We start from the raw sequence: 12,368 nt of genomic DNA, 5'->3' as shown, positions 1-12,368 counted from the left end.
AACCTTCTGTTATGATCATTATAGTTCAGGAATACCATACAAACATAATTTTCTGAGTCTTTGCCAAAGACCTTAATACATATTTGTCTAATACACTAGAAGAACTGAATCTGGTTTGGGAATGAATGGAAATAGTTCCTAAATAACTGGGGTGGAGTTTTTTTTGTTCTGTTTGGTTTTGTTGTGGGTTTTTTGTTTGGTTTGGTTTTTGTTGGGTTTTTTTTGTTTGTTTGGTTTTTTTTTTTACTGATTTCTTACATTTCCTCAACTTGTGCCACTTCTGGGTTTCCTTAACTTATAAATTGGGGTGCCTTGCAATTAAATTATTTCTTTTTAAAGAAAAATATTTCAGGTTGTTCACAGTGGAATAATACTAAGATATATAAACAAAGTAACTAGATTTTTAGATCTTTGTTACTAAAAGAACAAAAGTTAAAACTTACCTGTATATGAAAATTATTTCTCATATTTTGGAAAATACAGAATATTTTGATAGATGCGTCTGAAGCATGATGAATATCACTTTAAATTTAATAAAACTACTATTTTATTAAATTTACTTTTTTTTTCCAGTAATTTTTACTGTAAAAGTTACTTTCTCCTCTCTTGTAATAATAATCATGGAAAGCATGTACTGGTAAAGCTGGGACCCTTAATGATGACCCAAACCATGAGTACTCATATGGATGTACACAGTGAAGAAAGTTCAATTGACAGCAATTGAATACCTTAATAGGAATGAATACTTTAAAATGATTCATTTTTTTTCCTGTTGTGTTTGACTGCCAAGGTATTAAGGTTTCTAAGCATGTAGCATCTAGTGCAGAAATTAAATCAGTTAAATCAGGCAATGCCTCCTGACACTATGAGTTCTTTACTATTTTTTCCTCTGTGATCCAATACAGCAATGTGCTTTATCCTTTACATTACTTCAGATCCAAATAGAATTTGAAGGTGCTTAATAATCTCCTAAGTTTTGAATGTGTGACTTTGACTTTGTTGTTATTAACCCAGTACACTGAAGGTGGTGTCTATATCTAACTTCTAATCAAAACCAAATCTGCCTCACCTTCACTGTGATAAGCCTTTGTTTTGACTTTGTGTGGGCTCTGCAGTGATTTGTGAATGATATACAAAATGAAAAATCCTTTTTCCAGAGAAAGGGCAGTCAGTACCTCAGATATTTGCTCAGCTCGTTAGATTTACTAAAATTTGAAATAGTCAGGAAGAATAAGAGCTGAGAAATCCTAACTATTAAAAAGAGACTTCAGAAAATATTGAAATAAATGTGGTTTTAAAGGCTCTGACTTGGGGATTTTCCCACTCATGACATAGATATATAAATCTCCTTTCCTGCCCTACAACATCAATAAGGAATTGCATAGCAGTTCAAGGGCATTATCTGTATTCATCCAAATTTCTCCAGGTTTTGCAGTCATGCCAGATTAAATTTATGTACAAACATGTTCTTATACTAAACAGATATGGCATATAGCATGTGTCTTTTCCAGACACAGTTTGAGAATCACACAAGTAATAAATTGGCTTGATGAGCATGTGTGAGAAATCACTTTTTTAGTCATACAAGCCTGTCAGAACTATAATGACACATACTTCAAAAAGGGGTTTGTTTCAGTGACTTCATTGCCCATGGTATTTAGTCAGCCTCCATTTTGGTATTTTTTGAAATGGTCACTGGTTTCTCCTGACTGCTTATTTTCCGGTTACTGCTCACTACAGGAACATCAGGTCTGGGTATGTAAAGGATGTTACCAGGCTGGTATAACTTTGTTCTCACAAAGTCCCTTTGGTCTTGATGTCTTCATTAGAGTGGGTAGTGTTGCCAATTATTTTTTTTTTTTTTTTTTGGGGGGGGGGGATAACCAGCTCTTGAATTGAACTGAACTTTCATCTGCATTTTTTTAAAAGAAAAAATTATAACTTTGCCATTGCAGAAAGTAGCTTGGAAAATAGAACTAGAAAAAAAGATATGAAACATTTCCAGAATTTATTCCACAGTTTCAGAGGTTTTTCTTTTCATATTTTGTGATTGATAATTGTTGGATGTGGCAAAACTTTAAATCAAAGATATTAGTACAAAATTGTCAGTTCTCAATGCTGTGTTAATTGACACCTATGGCTTAGCACATTTCTAGCTGACAGATTGTACCTTCCTCCTGTGCAGTATTCTTACAATTCCATCAGCAGAAGACCTGGATATACCCAGTTTCTCCTTTTATTTCCAGGAGCATTGACATAAAGTGGGCAGAGAAAGAAAATGACAGGATAACGACTTGGGGACAGAGGTTTTAAAAGGTGTTTATGTGAGTTAGTACTCAGTTCACACAGTTACGTTAGCAAAAATAATTCATCAGCAAAGTCTGTTAATGTCTTTTGAAGTTCTTAGCCAGATAGATTAAGTGGTTTGACCTAAGAGGACAGCAGAAGTTCAACAGTTGCATCTGAATCTTCTTTACTGTCATCTAGCAGTTATCATGGATGAGACAGTAGTTATTGTTCAAGCAGATTTAAGGGAAATGTAGAAATTTAGCTTCAAAATTTAATTCCAAAATTAATAGTTAAAATTCTTCCAGTCCATGTAGGCTTATATGTCAAGTACTTCCTCTTACATTACCTTTATGCTTAAAGACAGTTTGCTATTTTTGCCATTAGAACATTTAAAAGGGCATTTCCCATCAATGTTTTGTATAGTAATTTTATTTTGAGCTACTGTCCTCCTACTTCAGAGTTTTATTTAAGTAATTTATTTAAATTACTGGAAAAAAAATGTTGTATTTTATTCCAAAACATTTTTATATGAAAGTAATGTGAATCTCAAATAATGCCACATTTTAAAGCAATTTCTGCTAACATAATACTTTCCTAGCAATGTGCCAATTAACTTGCAGTTGTCCTCATAGTCTAATATCCTGCAATATTGTATAGTAAAACTGACACTGAAGTTACTTTATTTAATTTATGTTAAAACTGTGTAAATATTACCTTTGAGATAATATATTAAGAAAACAATGGCTGACTAGGAATCACACTGATCCCCAGTTGATCCTCAGATGTCATTCAATTTTTTGGTTTGAATTATAGTTGGGAAAAGAGAGGCTACAATGATATGATGAAGACATCATCAAAATAATGCAGCAAATCAGCAGAATATAGTGGCAGGTCTTACAGCCTATGTAAAAACAATAAAGAAACAACAAAAATAACCCAAATAAAACCCACCCCTGGCTGTATCTAATGTCTTTGTGTTGTGGGAATATTCCTTTTTCATTAAACCAGTGCAAATGAAGTCTCTGTTTAAGTGAATACTTCAGGTTGGTTTTTAGACAGTTAGAAATTTTATCATATCAGCATCTTTCCATTACAAACTACTGTATTTTGACAACTTCGAAAGAGTAAGAGGTGATGAAATCACCTAACAAATAACTATTCTGTGTTCAATATCCATTAGTTCGCTACATAATTTCAAATGTTCATTAGCCCCATGAAGCAGGGAACTTATCTCAGCAGGTTTTATAATTGAAGCTGTCTGTTGGGAGTGGAGAGGGAGACTGCAGAATTCTCTTTTGAATGGAGAATCTTGGAACATATCTTAAAGGACAAAGGGTATACTGAGAAATTCTGTGTCCTTTTTCATTTTCTCTGTATCCCTTTCAGATATAGGAGAACACCTGTGTGCAATTTGCTGTGCTCTTAAATATACTCTCTTAAAAAAAGATCCACAAAAAGAAGAAGAAATGTCTTTTTCTTTTTGATTTATTAATTTTGAGTTGTATTTTTTGTTCCTTCCTGGTATACAAAAGGGCTGAAAAACTGAAGCTTTACTATTTAGAATATTGGGTGCTTAATGTTAGAAATACAACTCCCTACTCAGCTGTTTTTGGAAGCCTTGGCATCAAAAGAAATAATGTGATCACATTATCAGTGAAATCTTGTCACTGAAATCCAACTGAGTCGAGAGGACTTTTAGTCATAATATCAAATAGTTTTTTGGTTTTGGCTGGTAATTTATTCAAATGAGAAGCAGAAGCCTTCATCAAAGTTTCCAGATCTCTACTCTTCTGCAGACTTGGGGCACAAATCTCAATATTTCAGTAACTTTTATTGTGGAAGAAGGAGTGAACAAATGACCATCTTCAGAAATATCTACATTTTTTAAAAGTATCCTATTAAAAAAAAATTAAATAATTCCCAACACTGTTGCCTTCCATATGTATCAGAATAAACAAGAGAGAAAAAAATGTCTCTTCCATTTTCCTACTAGCAAGTAGGAAAACAATATCCCCCAAGTCTTGCCATTCATCAAAAATTCTGATTATGTAGAAATGATTTTTTAGTTCAAATGATAATACTGGTATAATCTATTGTGTGTGAAAATGCCAGCTTCAGGTAATACCTTTAGTTTTAAAGGTAGAAACCCAAATTCTCTGTTGTGCTGAATTGCACACACTGTTCTGCAGTTAGAAATGCGAGCATGCTATATAAACCGGCTCATGTATAAAACACAAAGTTTCAAATTAATGGAGACAGAGAGCTAAATGTTTTATCATAAATAAGTGAGCAAGAAATGAATAGGATCTCTATTAGGAGTCTATTAAAGCCATCCTCATTGCTGCAAGCCAAGCCTGCTTGCTGCAGTCATAGAAGTATGTTCATTCAATATAATTGGTCAATACAGTATGAAAATATATTTATTGGACTATAGTGAATTATGAAAGGAAAAAAAGTCTGGATATATGCATTTTCTCCCATACACACACACACAGCCACCCCAAAGCCTCCAGTAATATATCTAGGTTCCAAACTGGTCCTAGGTGATGCTTTTCTTTTAGATAGGCTTGCAGTGACAGCAACCCTTTGACTGAAACACATCTTTTCCTGAAGCCTTCCTCATAAAAGGCTGAAAAAGATAACACAGAAAGAGGATGGTATGTCAGGAAAATTGATGGTGGGAAGGAATCTCTGCTTTTCTCTTTCACCAAGCACAAAGTGCCTGGTCAGTTACTTAAACACTTTCCACTGTTTTAGCGCTCAAAAGAGGTCGGTGCAAAGTAAATCAAATTAATTGCATATAGCACTTAGTACAATGAAATGGTAAGCGCACTCCAACAGAAATCAGTGCATGGTGGTGCTGTAGTTGCAGCGTTGTGAGAAGGTATTTTAAAGTTTAGTTGCGTACAATTGCAAGAAATGAGTTTTCTTCTTCCCCTTCACAGGCACAGTGAAAGCAGTTATTTAGGATTTCGGCCCGTTGAAACAGGCACGTATGTAGTTGATGGAAAAGCAGTTATAAGGACAGCAGTATAAGTGATATTCTGAAATGACACAAGAAAACTGTGTTTTTTAGAGGAAGGAGGGAGGTGAGAGAAAGAATGTAATGTGGATTTTTTTAGTGTATTTTGTTGTATAGTCTGAATTCTGTGCTGTAGGTTTTGCTTACATAATATTTTTTATTACATATTGGATTTAGTGCCACTTTTGTGTGACTGACAGTGTCCCCTTGTCACTCTTCTGAATAGAACTTGAACCCCAGCTTGCCCCATGCCATTGTTAATATTAATGACCACGTCCCTGCTGTGTGAGTAAAATCAGAATAGGCAAAGTTAATAGGCAGAACGCATACAAACTGGTCTGAAACGGCTCCAAATAAAGCTGCCTGCCTCCATTTGTATGTATGTGCATGTGAGCACTCCCTGTTTATTAAAAACTGCTACTGTTGGAAAGAAAGAAAAATTGAGTTACCCGAGGGGAATAATACTGAGATACATTTACTTATTTCAGTCATGAGTCGCTGCTCGTTTCAAAGTAAGGTCTCACTTTTCTGAGGTATTCTCATACTTTAGAGCTGTCTGTAGCTGTTGCCCATGAAACCTCGAGTTCAGAGACTACTTTTACGTAAAAGCTCAGTGAGGTCAACGAAGAAAGTGAATTTGTAAATCCTTACTGTCACTGTGCTGCTTTTCAATGCTCCTCATTTTTCTGTGTGTTTATTTGGCTTCATTATTATTCTCAGGCCTTATTTCCTGACTCATAGCCTCTTGCTCATTTTTCCTTCTTATATGTGGATTAATTCTTTTAAAAATAGCTCTCAATAGTCAGAATGTGGGTTTTGCTCGTTGTTTCCCTTGGAATGGACTTCAGAGATAGCTGAATGTCCTGTGGCTAGGAGATCCATTTCTCACCATTTCCCTCCTTAAATGTTTAGAGTAACGTCTACAGACCTTGGTAGGAACAATGTGCATCATGAAGAGTGGAAAGCAAGCCCTGTAGAGTTTTAGGTTCTTGTAGTGGATATCGGCTTCAGCACTCAGCAAGCTTAAATTGAATAAAATCCCTGTTGGTCAGGCTCTGTGCCACAAATCACGTAAAAGCCAGGCTGCAGCAGTCACTGCAGGATGGAAAAATTATCATGAATCCTGTTTCTCTTCCTGCTCCTACTGTCCTACTCAGAACACAGGGAAATTGATTTTCCAGCTTACCTTCCAAGGAGAGAAACTTCTCTGAAATGATGTCTTCCAAGATAGAACAAAGTAAAATGATTAACACGAATAATCCACTCATAAATATAGAGCAGACCTAGACTGGATAGCTACAGGGTGGCTTAAAGACATGAAGTTTCTCTTTTCGGGCTCAAACTTCTGAAGCAGGAATAAGCAACAGAATGTGTGTGTAGGCAGATAAGGTACAGATGGGGCTGTCTGGGTGTCATTCAAGCCAGGTGTTTTGTCTTCTGCCTTCTCTACCTTCTTCTCCCTATTGGGTTTATCCAGTCTACCCTACCAACCTCAGTATGCTGTTTATTTCTAGCAAATATCTCCTGTGTTTTCCTACAAATACCATATTATTATTTTTTTCCTAGTCCAGGACTTCAGAGGTTTTTTCTAGACCACAGCTAGAAATTTGAGATAACTGGAACACTTCTTCTTTACATGAGGAGTAGCTTACTACGTACTTACTATATATGCTTACTAATATAGATAGACAAACTGATAAATTTGGATCTTTTTCAAGTATGGTAACTCTGAGATGTTTGCAAGTTGTTGTCTTTGAGTGTGTATGAGCAGTTTACAGGTACTTGGGTGATTAGTTTTCCAGTCAATAAGGAGAGGTTTCTCGAAAGACTAACTTTGACACTTGGAGTTCATCTCTGTAGTGTCTCTCTCCCCTTGACCAAACCACAGGCCTCGGTCTAGCGGTCACACATTAAAGAGAGCCTTTTTGACTACAGCTCATCTTTCTACATTTTACTGGATGTCTAATTCTTGAAAATTCCTATTATCACTATGTTATCAATTCCTCACCTGAGTAGCCAACTTTCTCACCTTTGTGTTTCTATCGGTACAAAAATTTGATATAATTTCTCCTGTGTTTTCTGAGTATTGTTAATTGACTGCTCACCCCTCACCCTAAGCCAAAATCCATCTGAAATATACCTAGGGAGAAGCTCAGTTCTGTAGCGCTTGTTAGCAGAACTTTGCATTGTCTCAGTGTAAGCATATATCCTGTGGGCATGATATGACCTTCAGAAAGAAAATATTGCTTTTCTGCAATATGCTAAATTAAATTTTTCGAGTCTCAGTGGACTGACTTCAACACAAAATTATCTGTTGTTGGATTATGTTGTTAGAGATTTGAATGTTGAATATGAAATTGTTCTACTTTTTCACAGAATATGTAATACTAGATAAGATAAAATATTTTATGTTAGAAACAGATCCAAAAATGAAAAGATATCAGGATTTCCTGCCAAAACAATAATATGATTTTTCTTTGCTTGTCCTTTTTTATGGGGGAAGAGGAGAGGAAACAGAAAGTGAACCATCCTCCCCTGCTATACATAAGCTTATGTAAAGATTAAGTAATTTTGTCTGGTTGGAAAAAGGTGAGTAAAACACAGTTACAGGATATACTTAATTTTCCCCCCTAAAAAATGAAGGATTGTTTCTATAGATGTCAATTTTAAAAGATTTCTACATGTTTTCTGGTTCTTGGCAGACCAATTTCTACATACATATTAGAATCTCAAAGCTTTAATTCTTTAATTTTTAGGCATAAAAATAAGTGGTCTTCTTATACTTGATACTACAGATAACTGAAGACATCAGTGCTTTGCTAATGTCAGCTTTCTAAATTCTTATTCTTATATGCAGCCTGTTACTAGTGTAATATCTTGCACACACTGTACAAGAAAAGAAAACCTAGGAAGCCAGAATTCTTATAGTTGCTGGCAGCTTTCTCTGTTTAGATAGGCTCAGGATCTGGTTTGCTTTATTGAAGCACAGTACTTTAATTGTAGATAAAGAAATTAATGGAGAAATTTTTGGGGAAGATTTTTTTCTTTTTAACCCAAATTCTTAATTACAGTTGTCATTTTCAACTGTCTCTGTGAAAAACACTTCCTAGTTAGTTACTGTAAAAATTAATATTTCTTTTCATTATGTGTTGTGTTCCATTTCAATAAAATTTCTGTTATAGTTCAGTATTCCAGAAAGGAACACTGCTTTCTGGAATGTAGCTTCTCAAATGTAGCTGAACAGATGATTCAATCCAAGTAACAAACCTTGGCCCAGCCTCTGATCATTGACGGGTTTAACTTGGCAAGGGCAGTGACTTCTGCAATTATTCACAGTTCCTTTAGCTTTCTTAGTTCTTTCCTGCATTTTTGTAATTTGTGGAAAACAAGTGACACATAAATAGAAGATATATATCTTACAGGTCTGTTTCCTCTCTCTGTGCTGTGGTGATGCACCTAATACAAAAGGCATTGACACATCCCTTGCTCTGTCCAGGATGAAATGGGCTGCCCTCTGTAAAAACATGACTTTTGAAAGAAAGGGATACATCTTCCTCCACTGTTGTGGTTTTTTGGGAAGTATTCTCTGAAGAGCATGAATATAGGCAAGTCTTACAGTGTCTTTAATACAACTTGGAACTTCTTCTATCTTCCCATTGACTTTTGTGAAATGAGCACAAGTACTCTGAGGAGCACTTTTTGCTGCTAGACTTACAGCCATGAGAAGCGATTTTCATATTATTTTGTGGTTGATTTTTATGTAGACATTTTTATTATGTAGTAGTGGGTTTAAGGGGTAAGACTGCATAGAAGGACAGAAATGAGTGCATTGTATGTAAGCATAGGCCAGCAACTTTAAAATTAGATCTGTGCCTACTATAAAATTATAGCTCTGCTTACTGAATGTAACAGTATTTAGACAATTATTGATCTGTAAGACCAGGAATAGAGATTGTTCTTTCTGGTCTCTTGTGTGGCAGAATGGGGAACATCTTTTAACTGGTCAGAACATCTCATAGTGAATGTCATAGCAAATTCAGCTGTGGATAGCAAGAATGGTGTGACAGTAACTTACAGAAAATTAGAGTAAGACAGGAAAACCTTTTTATGCCTAAGTATCCTCCTAAATCTACCTATCAAGAAGCTAGAGAAATGAAGTAATCTTCAGTGTAAAAGACAGACATGGTTTCAAAGCAAATAACATTAATGATCTAAAAATATTCATTAGATAGAAATGTCCATAAAGCATCTTTTTGTGAGTGTTCATGATTACTCAACCCTGCACAAAACAAGAGAAGCTCATTATGTATTATTTTAGCAAGCCATGTTTACAGAACAATTTATCACAATGGTGATTGTCTATTTTAAGATTAAATCATTGCTATGTGTGGTTTCACAATTAAAAATTAAACACAACAGATAGAAGGCAACTAATTGCCTCTGAAACACTGCTGTTAGTGATGTCCTCATCTGTAGATAATTAAATAATGGATCAGGTATGACTTGTTCTGAGCACCAGGAATAATTATTTGTGTCTGGTCTCCTGAGTTATTATTAGGAAGCTGCAGTAGCATTGAATGCCATCTCAGGAAGACTAGAAGCATTTTAACAAAATAGTTACAGAGGCAACTGTTTTCCTGATTTAACTGTTCTTAACTGAAGTGATTCCTATTTTTTTCTCCACTGATGAGAAAAAACCCCCCACATGTTTTTTCATTAAATTTAGACCAGGCAGCAGGAGGATGTGTGGACTGTAATCCCCCACCACAGTGGTTGCTGTTTATGAGGAAGACTTCAGGTTGCTCTTGAGTCCTGACTGGTAACAGCTTGCTCTAACCTTTTATTTTTAGCAATGTATTCAAACTTCTAAAATATTTTGGGAGAGGTGAAAGAAACAAAACCGTTCATGCTTTTAAGGGTAGCTAGCAGTTTAATATGTTCTTTTAGCCCAGATTTCTGTTTCTAGCTCTACAACATTACCTCCTCTGAGAGGTAACGCTGCTGCTTCCGTCTTTAGCCTTCTCCAGAGCAGTGCCACCAGGCCCAGCCAGGTCCCGGTTGCAAGTAACTTGTGCCTTCAAGATGGTGAACACCTCCCTTTCAGGGGGATATTTGCCATGTGGAACAACTGACTATATTATAAACAATTTCTACATCAGGATCTTGCCCCCGTTCCAGTATGTTATATGGGGGTTACAGTGTGTAATGTCACATGAGGCGCTGGCAGGGGTTGAGTGAGGATGCTGTGAGGAGAGGCCCGGCCGCTGCAAGCTGGACACGTCTGGTTCTAGCCGGTTCCAGCCAGCCCGACGGCCCTGCCACTGCGCACCCTCCCGTGGTGGCACCGTGGGGAAAATATTTAGGAATCATAGAATCATTTAGGTTGGAAAAGACTTTTAAGATCATTGAGTCCAACTTTAGACCTAACACTTCCAAGTCCACCGCTAACCCACGTCCCTAAGCGCCATGTCTACGCGCTCATGCTCTCTCGCTTCTTTAAAGTTGGATCTCAGCTGCCCTACAGACCACGTGGGATCAAAGCAAAATCGTGCCATCGAGCAGACTGCAAAGCTTAGTGTTACTTTAATTTACATTGCACTGCGTGGACTATCATGGTGTTTGCAATAGTAACATTGCATTAACTGGTAGAGGAACTACTTGTTTAATTATGAAGCTCTTTTGGGAGAAGACCCCTTTCAAACTTGAGCTCTGGACAGGCTGAATTCTGCTTTCAATTGCACAGCCCCACACGGCACTGCAGGCTGAGGTAAAAAGTGTGAGAAAGAGCCATGTGACAGCAAGGCTGGAGGAAATGGAGGGGAGAAGGTGCTCCAAGAGCCCAAGCAGGGCTTTCCAGGAGACCATACTGCATACTGAAGAAAAGAGTAGCCCATAGGGAGCCCACACTGCAGCTGGTTCTCCTGGCGGGAGCTGCGGCCTGTGGAGGAGCTGCGCCGGAGCAGGTTTATCCTGAAGGACCACAGCCTGGGAGAGGGCAGCTCTGGAGCAGGGGACTGTTTTGGGCTGACTGCAACCCCCACTCCCCACCCTGCTGCGCTGCTTGGAGGCATAAGGTAGAGTTGGGAATGAAGGAGTGAAACCAAGCCTAGGAAAATGGACAGGGTGGAAGGAAGGGGTTTCATGTTAATCTTGTCTTTGTTAATTTGTTTAAATGAAAATACATTAAATTTCCCCCAAGTCAAGTCTGTTTCGCCCATGACAGTAATTGGTAAGTGATCTCCCCATCCTTATCTTGACCCACAAGCTTTCTTATCTTATTTTCGCCCCCTGTCCAGCTGAGGTGGGAGTGTGAGGGAGCAGCTGGGTGTGTGGCAGCCAGCCAATGCCAACCCACCACAGATGTGCAGACTGAAAATTGTTTTTTCAACAAACTAGTTGTTGAACTAGTCATCTTTTGCTTTATCCTGAGATTTCCTTAATATTTCTGACCATTTTAATATTTAACAATACTTCGGTTAAAGCCAGCTCACTGCAAATGCCTGAACTTGAAAACTTCCCTTGTTGGTTGTACCCAGTCCTGGGTGCTGGGTGCCTGAAGTTAACTGATATCCACAAAATCTGCCTGAGTGGTGGATGAGGAATGATGGTCTAGGTGTTTTAGAGTCACAGATAGATGTTTTCAGGAAATAAACCACAGGTAAGTATAATCATAGCACTAGTTAGTTAAGAAGAGCTTAAAAATTACAAATCAGGAAATAATGGACAAGAACCAAACATATGGTTGGAAAGTGAGAAACTTAAACTATGAGGAGCCAATGTGAAAAGTTTCCAAATATCTCTGAATCTTGCCATTGCTGTCATACTTGATGTGCGAGTTCTAGAACTTCACTGAGAAAATAAATGCTGCAGACAATTGGAAAGTGCTTTGTGCCCTGGTTCTTTAATTTTGTACTTTTTTAGGCATGACAGTCCATATCCGTACGAGTCAGTGAGATAAAGATGTTCCGGCACATCTCCTATAAAGGAACTAGAGAAATAACACCAACACATCATTCCAACTAAACTGTCATAAATGATTACTTAGGTGGTGAGAAGA

Source organism: Falco rusticolus, chromosome 10 (genome assembly GCF_015220075.1).
Source record: "Falco rusticolus isolate bFalRus1 chromosome 10, bFalRus1.pri, whole genome shotgun sequence".
Classification (NCBI taxonomy): Eukaryota; Metazoa; Chordata; class Aves; order Falconiformes; family Falconidae; genus Falco; species Falco rusticolus.
The sequence above is the reverse complement of the archived record's forward strand: the minus strand, read 5'-3'. Positions refer to the sequence as shown.